Source organism: Primulina tabacum, chromosome 2 (assembly GCF_025594145.1).
Source record: "Primulina tabacum isolate GXHZ01 chromosome 2, ASM2559414v2, whole genome shotgun sequence".
In the NCBI taxonomy this organism is placed as follows: Eukaryota; Viridiplantae; Streptophyta; class Magnoliopsida; order Lamiales; family Gesneriaceae; genus Primulina; species Primulina tabacum.
In genome coordinates this window covers 26,541,878-26,559,903 of record NC_134551.1, presented here as the reverse complement: position 1 = coordinate 26,559,903, position 18,026 = coordinate 26,541,878, and positions in this window count along the sequence as shown.

Genomic DNA, 18,026 nt, shown 5'->3' with positions numbered 1-18,026 from the left:
TTTTCTTCCTTATTTAAAATACCATATCATAAATACTTATGATTTTATATTAAGGAATATAAATGTAATGCGAAAATAATGGGAGTTGATAAAAGTAAAATTTACGATAAAAAGTAAAAATCTCAAACTCACAAAATATATTAAACTACACACTTTATAAATTTTTCCTCTGCTCAATTGTGATTTTCTTCAAAAATTGAGAGACTTATTTATAGAATTTCTTTGGAAATAATCAAAAAATATATACATCATTACATACATCATAACGCACTAATTTTCAATATTTACAACTTTTATTTTCAACATTCAAATATTTCAACTCTTATTTTTCAACACTTCCCCTTGTGATGATGATCATACTACAATGATTGTCTTCATTACGTGTTTTATAATGCCTCGTTAAAAAACTTACTAGGAAAAACCCATTGGGATAAAAACCATAGTAAGGGAAAAAGAGTGCAGTCACGTAAACTCCCCATCATGTTAGCACGAACAATTCTTCACAAAATTCGTATATTGCGCATCCCAATATTATATCTATGCTTTGTGAATATTTTCGTAGTAAGCGCCTTTGTGAAGAGATCTGATGATTTTTCACTTGACTGAATGTAACGAATATCAATATATTTATTCTTCTCAAGCTCTTGGGTGAATGCGAAGAACTTATGGGGGATATGTTTAGTTACATCGCTTTTTATGTATCCGTCATTAATTTGAGCAACACATGCAACATCATCTTCATATAGTATCATAGGCTTCTTATCGAATGATAATCTGCATGAGATTTGGATATGTTCGGTCATTCATTTGAGCCATACACATTCACGACTTGCTTCATGTAGTGCAATAATCTCGACGTGATTTGATGAAGTTGTTACGAGTGTGTGGTTCTGTGAACGCCAAGAAATTACAGTGCCTCCACGGGTAAATACATATCCGTTTGGGAACATGCCTTGTGAGGATCAGATAAATACCCATATTCAGCATAACCAATTATGCTTTGATTGATATCTTCTGAATACAAAAGTCCCAAATCTATCATTCCTCGTAGATAACGGAATATATGTTTAATTCCGTTCTAGTGTCTCTTATTGGATATGAGCTAAATCTTGCCAATAAATTTACAGCAAAAGATATACCAGGTATTGTACAATTTTCAAAATACATAAGGGAATCAATAGCACTTAGATATGGTACTTCTGGACCAAGAATAACTCCATCATCTTCTCATGGACGGAATGGATCCTTTTCTATGTTTAATGATCTACAAGCATTGGAGTACTTAAAGAATTTGATTTATCCATATTAAAATGTTTAAGGACCTTTTCTGTATAATTAGATTGGTGAACAAATATTTCAAATTCTTTTTGTTCAATTTTCAAACCCAGACAATACTTTGTTTTCCAAAGTCTTTCATTTCAAATTCTTCCTTCAAATACGACACAACTTCTTGAGTTTTCTTATTCGTTCCAATGATGTTTAAATCATCAACATATACAGCAATAATTGTTAGAGTAAGTGCCCGTCGAGCCAAGTGTTGGCCGAGTGTTCACAATGAAACTCTATGTATAAGCAATCTTTATTTTAATAATATTTCAAATTATTGTTTTGGCAAATCTTTATCTGCATAACCATGCTAGTTGCATAGATAAAGCCCTTGAATATACAAATGGTAGAAAGAATATGAGATGCTCATATGATGAGTATCATGAAACTCATATTTGGAATACTGTATATTCTAAACAGTTCCTAGTCGATTCAGCCGCCGCTAAGAAGGATATAGGCCGCTAGAGTTCGAGACTAGTATCTGCGATGTGAGTACCATGTTTCATTGGTAGGGGACATTGTGATGTCCGAGCATGCAGATAGGTGCTCCTGGTAGAGTGCACTGAACAACCCTCCATAAAGGACTTTCCAAGTGGTTCTCACTTATCGAGTGAAAAAGTCCTAGTTTATGGTTGAACACCATTAGTCCTTATGACCCGGGACAACATTGAGACTCTATGTGCTAGAATTACACTTTCACTTGTTTACTGACTCTTATGGGGTCATCAGGTGGCAAGGTTGGGTGTTCTGTCGAAACACATAGGAGTCAATGCATTGTAGTCGGGGATTCACCGCTTACCTTCGGGTATGGATATCCTTTGTGTTATCATGTGTATGTAGGTTGAAATCTCTGATCAGAGTATGGTGGTAATTATGAAAGGGTTTCATAGATTACACCATCGATGCAACTACGACATGACACATAGTATCGATTCATTGACAATTTTCGATAAACCAATGGTTGTCGAATCGATCGGGATATATGAGTTGAAGGGACCGTACTGTACGCTAACCATAATTGAATGGTTCTTACAGGCACTATCATTTGATACCTAGGGAATCATGTAAGCGATGCTGCTAGGCGTTTAACATGATTGGTTGGGTACTATCAGACTTGGGTTCTGACGTTCTTACTATCAAGGAGTTGATAAATAAGAATGGAGCAATTGGGGTATGCTCATATAAGGACATGTTTAGTCCGAATTACATGGAGATGTGAACACACGGCTAGTTGTAATAATGAACCATTGAGGGCCACACAAGTACTAGCTTTCTAGATCCCGTTGAAAAGAGAATTAGTTCAATGTGTTGAACGGCTTATAAATGAGTTTATAAGCGTAAAGAAAAATAGAAGTATGACTTCTATGAGAGAAATGTGACTTTTAATTTATGAATGTGTTCCTAAATTAAAAGTTGGCCAAGTGAATAATGTATTTGAAAATTGTGATTTTCATAAACATTATTATGGACTAAATTAAATTAATTCAAGTGTTGAATTAATTAAACACTAGCGGGCCTAGTAGAGTCCAAATAATTAAATTAATTGAAGTGTTGAATTAATTAAATAACATTGGGCCTTGTAGAGCCCAATTGGAAATAATTATTTAACTAGTGGGCTTGAGTAAAATCAAGTAAAGTCTAATTGGGCTCAAATATGTTTGAGACAATTTAAATATTCTATGGGCCTTGTAATAGTTATAAGCCCAAGTCACATTGCATGCTTGGGAGGTGAAGAGTTGGGGAATACTTTTGACTAAAATAATGCATGGCATGCAACCTTTTTGGATCAACTTTTTGCACTACCAAGACAACTCTTTCCTCCTTCAATCTACACTTACTTGGCCGAAACTTCACCTTGTTTTCTCTCCAATTTTTTGTGTTCTTCAATTGTTGAAGAATACACACACTTCTCCTTGTAAAATCTTCTTATTTTTCTAGTGCAATATAAGAAGGGTTCTAGCTAGTTGGTAGTGGGCCTAGTTTTGGAGGTTGGAAGCTTGAAGATTTGTCATCCATTCAAGAGCCAAGTTGTTTACAACTTGGTTGGTGCTATAATCAATCTCTTGAGATTGATAGGTAACTATTTCTAAACACCCTATGTATGATATTTTGGTGTTTATTGTATTTGCTACACACAATATCATGGTGGCCGAAAATTTTCTTAAAAAAATTCGATTTTTAAATTCCGTTGCGCTTTCGGTCACCGTAACCGATCCCCTTTCAAGTGGTATCCGAGCTATGGTTACGATTTTGTGTAGCAATTACAAGATATTATATTGAGATTGATTTCTAACCGCATGAGACTAATATTTTGCATCGAATCAAGGCCGGTTTCGGGGGAATTTTGGGCAGCAAGTTGCTGCCCATTTCGGGCAGCTTGGGCTGCCCGAGGGGCTGCCCGAAACGGGCAGCTAGGGCAACCCAAGGGGCTGCCCGAACAGCCCCATGTTTTTAATAAAAAAAAATTTTTTGGTAAGTTGGCCGGAGTTCCGTGTTTTGGATAATTAAAGTGCCACGGGCCTTGATGTTGTTGGGCCATTAGATGGTTAACATATTTGAGAATTTTAAATGGGCCAAAATGTTTTTGGTGAAAAATAAGTTTTTGGGCCCTTAAGTTTAAAATTACAAAAGTTGCAAATTTTTCTTATAAAATAAATAATTGAAGTTGAACTTTAATTATTTATAGTAAATTGTGATTTATAAGAAATTCGGTTATAAATAAATTAATTGGAAAGTAGACAAAGGTGTTTGTATACTTTGTTAATTTAGTTTATAATCGTGGCGGTTAGTGATTGGATCAAGATATATAATATTGGATCAATTAATTATTGTGATAATTAATTGATGGTGTATGATATGTGATATTATGCATGAAGGATGATCAAAAGCCCAAGCCCAATTTGCTAGGTGTATGCTAGGATATTTTGTGTTGAATGATTGTAATAATTATCAATTTATAAAGTGGGCTTGGCTTATGGCCCGTTCCCACCCCCATGAGATATATCCCTATTCAAGATGATTATGAAGATCGAAGACATGTATATATTGGAAGCTAATGTAATAGTTGCATTTGCATCCCTTGCATTTCCCTAGGATTGGACCTAGGCCCGTGTTTAGCTCACACGGGCCATTAGTATTGGGGCGATTGATCATCCTTGTTTGTTTACTGTTTATAATATATGCATGATATGTTATAAATAATGAGTATGTGCGTTATTATTATGATAATAACAAAGTTGCATGAATCCGGCAAACATACGATCAAACATGGCGAGCTTTTAAATAAAATTAATGATGAGACATTTCAAAATTAAAAAACCTCATTTTGAATAAGATTCAAAATTAATATCAAGCCCGAAAAGGGGAATTATAAATTTGTTTATAATTTCTTTGTCTTCCACCGACAATGGGTGCATGATGAACGCTACCCGTACTCGGGGCTCGGCTCATATTATTGGGGAGCTCTGGGTGCCGGAAAGCTGTGACATCCATTGACATGGTGATGTGAACTACGTGGAACTCTCATGATTTCGGCTCATATTATTAAGAGAACTCATGGCGACCGTCCATTAAGGTTCAACATCGATGGGTCATGCTTGACACGTGAAGATGAACGACGTCATATTATTGGGTCCTAATCAAACGTGAGACAAAAGTTTACGTAGAGGGTTGCATTGTGATGCAATTGGAAACTACCTTTTAGGAATTGTGATTGGCTGATATTATTCGGGATCATAATTCGCTAATTGGACCTTACGTACCTACTGAGGAAAGGAGTTTCCCGTTTTCACTAGAGGGTAGTGAAAGATGTCAAAACTGTGGGAGAAAATATTTATGAAGTAAAAGTCCAAACTTCATATCTTACTAAATATTTTAAAATAGTCATCAACATTTATCTGTTTTTACATTTCAGTACAAATTGACAATGTCTTCGATTCGCAATCCGATATCCGTAATACTCGACAAACACATATTAACTGGACCTAATTACCTCACTTGGCTAAGAAACCTAAAAATCGTCTTGAATTCGGAAAGGGTAGCATATACACTGACTGAGTCGCCCCCTGTTGAGGCTCCGACTGACTGCACTCCTGAGGAATTGCAGGGTTACAAGGAATGGTGTGACCATGACTTGATAGCCATGTGTTATATGCTGACTTCTATGAATGATGAGCTGCAGAGGCATTTTGAGGATGCAAAGAGTGCTGCTGACATTCATTTGCATCTCAAGGAGCTCTTTGGTGAGCAAACACGGCCTCTTAGGCATGCTACCATCAAGGAGCTGATCACTTTGCGCATGCGAGATGGGGCCTCGGTCCATGAGCATGGCCTGAAGTTGATTGGGCTCGTGGACAAGCTCGTTGGCATGGATCTGATCTTGCCTTTGGAGTTGACCACCGACGTGTTGATGTTATCATTGCCTAGCTCATTTGATCCTTTTGTGGTGAACTTCAACATGAACAAGATGGAGCCGACCCTTGAGGAGTTTGTGAATATGCTTGTTACGTTTGAATCAACCATCAAGAAAGAGAAGTTGGTTCTTTATGTGGGTTCTTCATCTGGTACGAAGATTGATCCTCATGGGAATGGAAAGAAGCGTTCTTTCCAACGTCCCAAGAAGAACGTGCCCTTGATGAGGAAATCTCCGAATCCCGTTGAGGCAGCCATACCGGTTAAGGCTGACAAGACTGATGATGTATGTCATCACTACAAGAAGCCTGGACATTGGAGGCGTAACTGCAGGGAATATCTTGCCCAGAAGAGTTCTGGAAATGGTATGTTCTATATCGAAGTAAACATTTCAATTAACTCTACTTCTTGGGTATTGGATACCGGATGTGGCTCACATCTCTGTAATGATTTGCAGGCGATGGGAAGAAGTAGGAAGCTTAAGGAAGGTGTGACCTTCTAGAGGATGGGAAATGGAGCAAGAGTTGCTGCCAAAGCTATTGGAGATGTTTACTTGCTTATGAACAATGATTTTAAGTTAATTTTAAGAGATGTTTTGTTTGTACCGGATTTGGTGAAAAACATTGTTTCCATTTCTATGTTGATAAAGATGGATATTCTTGTTTATTTAGCAAAGGTGTTTGCAACATTTACAAGAATGAATGTTTGATTGGTACTAGAGAACTTGAAAACGATCTCTATAACTTAAAATTGAAAGATATTCCATTAAATGTCCATTCAAAGGCAGACACCATATGAGATATGGATGGGTAAGCCACCCAAATATTCTTGTCTTAGAATATGGGGGTGCCCTGCTTATGTGGAGAGGGTAGTGGGAGATAAATTGGATAGTCGATCCATTTTATGTTACTTTGTGGGATATTTAAAGAATTCGGTTGGATACTACTTCTATCATCCCAAAGAAACAAAGGTGTTTGTTTCTAGGTATGCATCCTTTTTGAAAAGGAATTTCTATTGGATAGAAAAGTGGAGATGATAGAACTCGAAGAGGTTCGAGAGACACCCACAGTTATAGAACCCACACCCGAAGAGCCAAGAGAGGAGATACAAGCTCCTAGAAGATCCGAGAGAGTCTTGAGACCACCTATGAGGTATGGTCTGCTTCTTGAAGAGGGCCATGATGAGCCTAACCATGGATGTGATCCAAGTACCTTCAAGGAAGCGTTATCTGATGCCGATTCATCCAAGTGGCTTGAAGCAATGGAATCTGAGATTAATTCCATGCATTCGAACCAAGTGTGGAATCTCATGGATCCACCTGAGGGAATTGTTCCCATAGGGTGTAAATGGATTTACAAGAGGAAACTTGGAGCGGATGGGAAGGTATTGACCTTCGAAGTGCGATTGGTGGCAAAAAGATATACTCAAAGACAAGGAGTTGACTTTGAGGAAACCTTTTCTCCAGTTGCAATGTTCAAGTCCATAAGGATTTTGCTAGCCATAGCTGCATGGTATGACTATGAGATATGACAGATGGATGTCAAGACAACCTTTCTTAATGGGGATATTAAGGAAGAGATTTACATGTCTCATGTGAAGGCCCTCGAACTCCTTGCTTGAAAATTTGCGGAAAATTTAAAAATTTTCTTTTTAAAAGAACTTAAATGGCCTCATTCATAAAATCACTGGTGAATCAAGTTCAATATTTCAAAATATTGCAGCGGAAGAAAATCAAAGTTTTGCCAACAACAACGATTTAAAAATATCCAACAACTGATAAAAATTGTTTGCGGAATAACATAACAACTGCTGCACTGAGGTCCTCGGGTGCCACTACTGCCGACCCAAGCTGGCTCACTGGTCCCCGCCCTCGGCCCTGGCCTCATCAGTACCTACAACAATCAAGACTAGTGAGCCTAAAGACTCAGCATGCATAAATCGCAGGTAACGAGTAAAAATCTGAATTAAAATATGCATGAGTTAACATATCCTGTCCTGAGGCATACTAAAAATAATCTGTACTGAGCAATTATAATACGTGCATAACTGAACTGGAAATCACTGTAAAAATATTTGCTCCTTGGAGCCTGTACTGAAATATCTGGTAAAATTTTCTGTTGAGATTATGTTTTACGCCTGTGGCCACTGCACTAAGCTGAACTGATCGGTAACTGGCTACCGGGGAGGCTGAAACTGATCTGAGCTGGCCGGTCACTGGCGACCGGGTGGTACCATACTGAACTGATCGGTCACTGGCGACCGTATAAAAATAACACTCCCACATAGTGAATGAACCACAAGCCATATCGCATAAATCTCAAAAATAATCATTTTCTGTTTAATGCACGTAAAATAATTAACTGGCGTAATGAAAATTCCTGTAATTTTACCAACTGGATTGGATTGGATCGTTCCCAGGCTCGCTGCAACCTAACTGTGCCATGAAAAATATGCAATAGCTTAAACTTAACCAACTATGCAATTTACGTTCAAAAGATGCGACTATGACGCCTAACGACTTCGTATTCAATCATGACTCCGAACCAGCCTGAACCGACACTGAACCGACATATAGTCATGATTAAAATACGCTTAAAAATCATAAAATAATGTTCCTAAAATGATAGGGTCGAAATCTAGGTGGAATGGAGGCCAAAACACGAAACGCTCTTTCGAGAGTCAATTTGGCACATTGCACCGTAAATTCTCGTACGACCTCAAAAATGATCCAAATGACGAACGGTCAAAAACATGACCTTCCTAACTTAATGAGGCACTGTCCAGTCCAAGGCCATGGGCTAAAAGCCAACCAAGAACTCAAACAATGCTTCTGAACAGCAGCATACTTGCTGTCAAAAAAATACAGCAGCTGCGCACTACAAGACTTGCATTGGTTTCGAGACTATCGGCCATTAGGGGCGTGAACCACCGACCAGAGACTCTTACCAACATCCCAAGGAATGATTTGAACCATGGCTAAGGGCCCTAGGCCAGCCACAATCCGCATCACACCAAATCTTAACCGAAGGGTCCAACCGAGAGCAACGTGTATGCGTGTGTAGTGTTTATGCTATGATCGATGTCTTGCGTCGTTCCAGTGGCCATTTGATTGACCATGGCACGATCTAGACATCTAGGAGCATGATATGAACCGTGGCTAAGGGCCATAGGCCAACCAAGATCCACACCAAGCCACAAAAGAAACAAACCATATGCTGAAAAATGGAAGGGCCGAATGGGGAAAGGGGCTGTTCTTGTTGATTATTTAAAAACCGATGAGCCATGGACCAAGCCACCAAAAGGGCAACTTAGTCACGTCTTAGACATGCTAGGGAAGTGATCCAACCATGGCTATAGGCCCTTGGGGCAGCCAAGATCAGATCCAACCCCTTGACAAGAAACTGAATTTTCGAACCACATTTTTCTGCACCTAAGGGACTTGCTGTCATTCTGAATTTCCAGCAAGCATGGGGCTAGTTTGGATGGACCAACATGGTCCTAATGCATCCTACTACATGTATACAAGCCGCCTTGGGAGCCTGGAATCGAACCAATCACCTGAAACCACAAAACTCAGAAAAACGTGAAGCTTGTCATGAAAGGGCCGAAATTCTGCATGTGTGTTCCAAAAATATTTTGACATGTATCTCGGTTTTTGCTTGCTAAAACATGATCATGTACTGAAAAATAAATGATAATATGACTTGATTGAGGTTTGAAAGAAATCTAGACATGCCTGGTTTCGTTTTGAAAGAAAACGAAAAGAAGAGACGAGACGGCGCGGAGGAGACGGAGTGGCTTGCTTCTCTACCTTTCTTGGCTCTCGATTTTTCTCCCTTTCTCCCTAGCTGTTATCCACGTTTTTTCTACTGAAAAGGGGTCTTATTTTCGGTGGAGGTGGAGGGGGGAGTGATGGTTATGAAGGTGAGGAGAAGGGTGCACAAAAATAGGATCATATCAAGACCAAGTCCACTCCCCTTTTGAATTTGAATTTTGAATTGATATCAAATGAGTTGGTGGATGCTTCTAGGAGGTGGTGGCCAAAATTTAGCTTGATTCTAGACTAGGATATGTCCATTTATTTAATTAAATTGTGCTCCCAAAAATCCTAGAATTATCCTACTAATTACATGCAAAGAATTGGTCAAAGTTGGTGAGTTGGAAAATGAATCTTCTAGCACTAAGGGTGGCCGAAAAATGCATGATAAAATAAAGGGGAATGTTGATTATCTAGTCAACTAATAATCCTTGAGAGCCTTACTAATCCTTTAATTAATTTAGTGAACTAACCCCTTAATTAAGTAACTTAAATGAGCTCATTTCTTAATCACCTCCAATAATTTAAATTAAAATCCTCAACTAACTTAAATAATTCCTTAAACTTCTTTTTAACTTAAATGAACTTACTTGCTAGCTAAATTAACTTCTGGAAATATTTCTCGAATCTTAAATTCTATCTCAAAACTCCAACTCCGGTCCGGCCTCACTGAAAATGCTGAAATGCTAAAAATCATATTACTGAACTGAAATAATGAAATAATTAACTTCAAACAAATGCATTTAAAATAATCATGCAATGAAGTCAATTAAATTTAAAAAAATCTAGAATTATGCATGGCTTATACGTCTACTGATTTACGGGTTCTACAATCCTTCCCCCCTTAAAATAAATTTCGTCCTCGAAATTAGAACTCACCGAATAACTCAGGGTATCGACTTCTCATCTCCGGCTCAGACTCCCACGTAGCTTCCTCCTCTGAATGGTTGAGCCATTTGACTTTGACTCGCTTAACCAACTTGTTCCGAAGTTTCTTCTCCTGTCTGTCTAGGATCTGCACGGGTCTCTCCTCATAAGATAAGTTCGGAGTAAGCTGCAACGGCTCGAAATTCAGCACATGCGAAGGATTTGCCATATACTTCCTCAGCATGGAGACGTGAAAGACATTGTGTACTCCGGCCAGATTTGGCGGAAGAGCCACACGATACGCTAGCGTCCCAACTCTGTCGAGGATCTCAAACGGTCCAATGTATCTCGGACTGAGCTTCCCTTTCTTGCCAAATCTCATGACACCCTTCATAGGTGCCTCTTTCACGAAGACATGATCGCCCACTGCAAACTCTAACTCTCTCCTCCGCTGATCGGCATAACTCTTCTGTCGGCTCTGAGCAGTCCTCATCCTATCACGGATCTTGACTACTACATCTGCTGCCTGCTGAACAATCTCTGGACCCAACTCTGCTCTCTCTCCTACTTCATCCCAATGAACAGGAGATCTACACTTGCGACCATACAGCGCTTCATACGGAGCCATACCTATAGACGACTGGAAACTGTTGTTATAGGTGAACTCTACCAATGGTAAGTTCGACTCCCAACTCCCAGAGAAATCAATGACGCAAGCACGGAGAAGATCCTCTAAGATCTGAATAACTCGCTCCGACTGTCCATCTGTCTGCGGATGGAAAGCTGTGCTAAACAGCAACTTCGTACCCAAAGTCGAATGCAAACTCTTCCAAAACGAGGAAGTGAATCTGGGATCTCTGTCGGATACGATAGAAACTGGAATACCGTGGAGTCGGACTATCTCTCGGATATACAGCTCTGCATACTGAACCATGGTGAAAGTCGTCTTAATAGGCAAGAAGTGCGCTGATTTGGTAAGACGATCTACAATCACCCAGATAGCATTCGATCCTCTGGCTGACCTCGGCAATCCGGTCACAAAGTCCATGGTAATGTTCTCCCACTTCCACTCGGGAATAGGAAGAGGCTTGAGCAAACCTGCTGGTCTCTGATGCTCGGCCTTCACTAACTGGCAAGTCAGGCACTCGGATACAAAACGCCTGATGTCCTTCTTCATTCCTGGCCACCAATACAATAGCTGCAGATCTTTGTACATCTTTGTACTCCCAGGGTGAATGGAGTACGGGGACGTATGGGCCTCTGATAAGATGTCTGCTCGGATAGAATCACTGCTGGGAACCCATATCCTATCTCGGTATCTCACAATACCGTCGCTGACTGAATACAAAACACTGCCCTTAGCTTCATCTCTCTTCTTCCACTATGCCAACTGCTCATCTGCTGCCTGACCGCTGCGAATACGGTCAATAAGAGAGGACTGGATAGTCAAGGTAGATAAACGAGGAACTCTACCTCGAGGGTAAGTCTCAAGATCAAACCTCTGCATCTCAATCTGAAGAGGTTTCTGCATCGTCAAATGAGCCATCACTGCGACTTTCCTGCTCAAAGCATCCGCAACTACATTAGCTTTACCCGGGTGGTAGCTAATGTCACAATCGTAGTCTTTCACAAGCTCCAACCAACGTCTCTGACGCATGTTCAGCTCCTTCTGCGTAAAGAAATACTTGAGGCTCTTATGGTCGGTAAAGATCTGACACTTCTCCCCATACAGATAGTGCCTCCAAATCTTCAAAGCAAAAACTACGGCCGCTAACTCCAGATCATGGGTGGGGTAGTTCTTCTCGTGAATTTTCAGCTGTCGAGAAGCATACGCTATCACTCTCCCATGCTGCATCAAAACTGCACCTAAACCAAGCTTCGAAGCATCGGTATAAAGGACAAACTCACCAGATCCTGACGGTACAGCCAAAACGGGTGCTGAGATAAGAGCTTGCTTCAAAGTATCGAAGCTCTTCTGACACTCCTCGCTCCACACAAACTTCACATTTTTCTTGGTCAGTGCTGTGAGTGGAACGGCAATGGATGAGAATCCCTGAATGAATTTCCTGTAATATCCTACTAGCCCAAGAAAACTGCGGATCTCTGATGCATTCTGAGGCACAACCCAATCTCTGACTGCTACAACTTTCGCCGGGTCTACCTCAATACCACTGCTAGAAACAATGTGGCCCAAGAACGCCACCTTCTCTAACCAGAATTCGCACTTACTGAACTTTGCGAATAGTTTATGTTTCTGCAATGTCTGCAACACTGCGGTCAGATGCCTGCTGTGCTCCTCCCGACTCTTGGAGTAGACGAGAATGTCATCTATGAACACTATCACAAACTGGTCGAGGTACGGCTGAAATACGCGATTCATTAGATCCATGAAGATCGCTGGCGCATTCGTCAGACCGAACGGCATCACTAGGAACTCGTAGTGGCCATAACGAGTCCTGAAAGCTGTCTTCGAGACATCAGCATCTCTCACCCTCAACTGGTGATAACCGGAACGCAGATCTATCTTGGAGAAAATCGAAGCTCCCTGCAACTGGTCAAACAGATCCTCAATCCTCGGCAGTGGGTATTTATTCTTCACTGTAACCCTGTTCAACTCCCGGTAGTCAATGCAAAGCCTCATCGAGCCATCCTTCTTTTTCACGAATAAGACTGGCGCGCCCCATGGAGAAAAGCTCGGGCGAATGAACTCCTTGTCAAGAAGTTCTTGGATCTGCTTCTTAAGCTCTGCCATCTCTGTCGGTGCTAGACGGTACGGTGCTTTGGATATCGGAGCCGTACCTGGCATAAGCTCAATGGAAAACTCCACCTCTCTCTCTGGTGGCATACCAGAGACGTCTTCGGGAAAAACGTCTAAGAAATCTCTAACAATCGGAACATCTGAGGCTGACTGGCTGGGTTCCTCGGGGACAGATAAAAAGGTTGCTAGAAATGCCCGACACCCTCTATGCATGAGCTTCCTAGCCTGAACATAAGGAATAATGCGCGGTAAGGAAAAGTACCTGTCCGGCTCAAATAAGAACTGCTCCATTCCAGGCGGTCGGACAAGAACGGATCTCCGCTGGAAGTCTATCAACACTCTGTTCCTCAATAGCCAGTCCATCCCTAGGATGATGTCAAATTCCGGCATCGGTAGCACAATCAGATCCGCATAAACAAGATTACCGTGCAGCTCAAGGTCTATATCTCGGATAACATTGGTAGCTGCCATCTCCTCGCCTGACGGCAACACTACTGAAAAGGCTGTATCTAGCCCAATGGTCTGGATCTTGAGAAAGTTTGCAAAGATCTCCGAAATAAACGAGTGAGTGGCCCCTGAATCTATCAAGGCCTTGGTAGCGGAACCAGATATAAAAATTCTCCCTGAAAGATCGGAACTCTAAGTTGAATCCCACTACAAGATCTAAACTTATAGACATGCAAAGGTCAAGGTTCCTCTAGCTTAATTACCCTGAAATAAATCTGAGTAGAGCATGCAATCCTATAACAGTTCTAAGTTCAAAATCTAAATCTCGATTCCCAAAACACGGAAATTCAAATAATAGCTTAAAGTTTAAAGGTACCTGTCAACAACATAGTCTCCGGGTTGGTTTCCGCGGCATGGAGAGCAAAAACTCTGCCTTGGGTAGGCAGATTCCTCTGAGGACACTGCAGCAACATGTGGTCTGGACTGCCACACTTAAAACACTTTCCTGAGCCAGCCATACATGCTCCAGGATGGCGACGTGAGCACCTGGGACAGACTGGGTGCTCCTGAGTCCTCGGGGTTGGGCGTCCCCGCTGCTGCTGCTGCTGGCCTCTGTTCCTGGGCGGTCCATGAAAAGGCCTCTTATTCTGCTGCTGATGCTGAAGAGGAGGAGGGCGGTGCGGTGCCTGGGCTGGGCGCTTGCCCTGGCGATCCCTCTCGATATCCCGCAGATCCTGCTCTGCGGCTAAGGCCTTGGAGACGGCAATCTCATAAGTAGCAGGGTCAGATACCCTAACATCCCGGCGCAAGATCGGCCGTAAACCCACCAGGAAGTGCATCAGCTTGGCTTTGGCATCATTCGCTATCAGGGGCACAAAGTGACAGCCCCTCTCGAACTTACGGATAAACTCCGTAACCGACATATCCCCCTGTCTCAGGCTCATGAACTCGGTGGTCAGCCTGGTGCGAACCTCCTCAGCAAAATACTTGGAGTAGAAAACCTCCGTAAAGCGGGTCCAAGAAAGTGTAGCCAATGTCAGGGCTACCGAAGCTCCTTCCCACCATAAGCGGGCGTCTCCAGTGAACGGGTAGGTGGCACAACGGACTCGGTCTGCGTCCCCCAGCTCCATAAACTCAAAGATAACCTCGAGGGATTTGATCCATCCCTCGGCAACCATGGGGTCAGATGTCCCAGAGAATTCCTTCGGGCGCATCTTCATGAATCGCTCATACACTGCCTCGGGCCCTGTCAGCCTGGCTGCGGCTGCGGCTACCGCTGCGGCATTGCCCCCCGCAAACTGTGCGAATAACTGTGCCATCCCAGCTAACATCTGGGCACTCATGTCCGGTGGTGGCGGTGGAGGGGGTGGTAGGTCTCCCTCCGGTCTATGCTCCTCTCTGTCCTCTCGGCGAGGCTCCACCTCTCTGTTGCGCTCTAAAATGCGTCTAGGGGGCATACTATTCCAACATAACCCATACGTAACTAACATGCATAATTCCATAATTTATTTTAAATGAACTCTGAAATACTGAAAATCTGGAAGCATGCTGACAAAATAATTCATGCTTTAACTGAAATACTAAACAAAATGCTGAACTGAAAAACTTACAGACCAAAGGCGTGGCTTCGTGAGCTTCTCGCGGTCAGTAGTAGTGAAACCCTATACAGAACCACCGCTCTGATACCAACTGTGAAGGCCCTCGAACTCCTTGCTTGAAAATTTGCGGAAAATTTAAAAATTTTCTTTTTAAAAGAACTTAAATGGCCTCATTCATAAAATCACTGGTGAATCAAGTTCAATATTTCAAAATATTGCAGCGGAAGAAAATCAAAGTTTTGCCAACAACAACGATTTAAAAATATCCAACAACTGATAAAAATTGTTTACGGAATAACATAACAACTGCTGCACTGAGGTCCTCGGGTGCCACTACTGCCGACCCAAGCTGGCTCACTGGTCCCCGCCCTCGGCCCTGGCCTCATCAGTACCTACAACAATCAAGACTAGTGAGCCTAAAGACTCAGCATGCATAAATCGCAGGTAACGAGTAAAAATCTGAATTAAAATATGCATGAGTTAACATATCCTGTCCTGAGGCATACTAAAAATAATCTGTACTGAGCAATTATAATACGTGCATAACTGAACTGGAAATCACTGTAAAAATATTTGCTCCTTGGAGCCTGTACTGAAATATCTGGTAAAATTTTCTGTTGAGATTATGTTTTACGCCTGTGGCCACTGCACTAAGCTGAACTGATCGGTAACTGGCTACCGGGGAGGCTGAAACTGATCTGAGCTGGCCGGTCACTGGCGACCGGGTGGTACCATACTGAACTGATCGGTCACTGGCGACCGTATAAAAATAACACTCCCACATAGTGAATGAACCACAAGCCATATCGCATAAATCTCAAAAATAATCATTTTCTGTTTAATGCACGTAAAATAATTAACTGGCGTAATGAAAATTCCTGTAATTTTACCAACTGGATTGGATTGGATCGTTCCCAGGCTCGCTGCAACCTAACTGTGCCATGAAAAATATGCAATAGCTTAAACTTAACCAACTATGCAATTTACGTTCAAAAGATGCGACTATGACGCCTAACGACTTCGTATTCAATCATGACTCCGAACCAGCCTGAACCGACACTGAACCGACATATAGTCATGATTAAAATACGCTTAAAAATCATAAAATAATGTTCCTAAAATGATAGGGTCGAAATCTAGGTGGAATGGAGGCCAAAACACGAAACGCTCTTTCGAGAGTCAATTTGGCACATTGCACCGTAAATTCTCGTACGACCTCAAAAATGATCCAAATGACGAACGGTCAAAAACATGACCTTCCTAACTCAATGAGGCACTGTCCAGTCCAAGGCCATGGGCTAAAAGCCAACCAAGAACTCAAACAATGCTTCTGAACAGCAGCATACTTGCTGTCAAAAAAATACAGCAGCTGCGCACTACAAGACTTGCATTGGTTTCGAGACTATCGGCCATTAGGGGCGTGAACCACCGACCAGAGACTCTTACCAACATCCCAAGGAATGATTTGAACCATGGCTAAGGGCCCTAGGCCAGCCACAATCCGCATCACACCAAATCTTAACCGAAGGGTCCAACCGAGAGCAACGTGTATGCGTGTGTAGTGTTTATGCTATGATCGATGTCTTGCGTCGTTCCAGTGGCCATTTGATTGACCATGGCACGATCTAGACATCTAGGAGCATGATATGAACCGTGGCTAAGGGCCATAGGCCAACCAAGATCCACACCAAGCCACAAAAGAAACAAACCATATGCTGAAAAATGGAAGGGCCGAATGGGGAAAGGGGCTGTTCTTGTTGATTATTTAAAAACCGATGAGCCATGGACCAAGCCACCAAAAGGGCAACTTAGTCACGTCTTAGACATGCTAGGGAAGTGATCCAACCATGGCTATAGGCCCTTGGGGCAGCCAAGATCAGATCCAACCCCTTGACAAGAAACTGAATTTTCGAACCACATTTTTCTGCACCTAAGGGACTTGCTGTCATTCTGAATTTTCAGCAAGCATGGGGCTAGTTTGGATGGACCAACATGGTCCTAATGCATCCTACTACATGTATACAAGCCGCCTTGGGAGCCTGGAATCGAACCAATCACCTGAAACCACAAAACTCAGAAAAACGTGAAGCTTGTCATGAAAGGGCCGAAATTCTGCATGTGTGTTCCAAAAATATTTTGACATGTATCTCGGTTTTTGCTTGCTAAAACATGATCATGTACTGAAAAATAAATGATAATATGACTTGATTGAGGTTTGAAAGAAATCTAGACATGCCTGGTTTCGTTTTGAAAGAAAACGAAAAGAAGAGACGAGACGGCGCGGAGGAGACGGAGTGGCTTGCTTCTCTACCTTTCTTGGCTCTCGATTTTTCTCCCTTTCTCCCTAGCTGTTATCCACGTTTTTTCTACTGAAAAGGGGTCTTATTTTCGGTGGAGGTGGAGGGGGGAGTGATGGTTATGAAGGTGAGGAGAAGGGTGCACAAAAATAGGATCATATCAAGACCAAGTCCACTCCCCTTTTGAATTTGAATTTTGAATTGATATCAAATGAGTTGGTGGATGCTTCTAGGAGGTGGTGGCCAAAATTTAGCTTGATTCTAGACTAGGATATGTCCATTTATTTAATTAAATTGTGCTCCCAAAAATCCTAGAATTATCCTACTAATTACATGCAAAGAATTGGTCAAAGTTGGTGAGTTGGAAAATGAATCTTCTAGCACTAAGGGTGGCCGAAAAATGCATGATAAAATAAAGGGGAATGTTGATTATCTAGTCAACTAATAATCCTTGAGAGCCTTACTAATCCTTTAATTAATTTAGTGAACTAACCCCTTAATTAAGT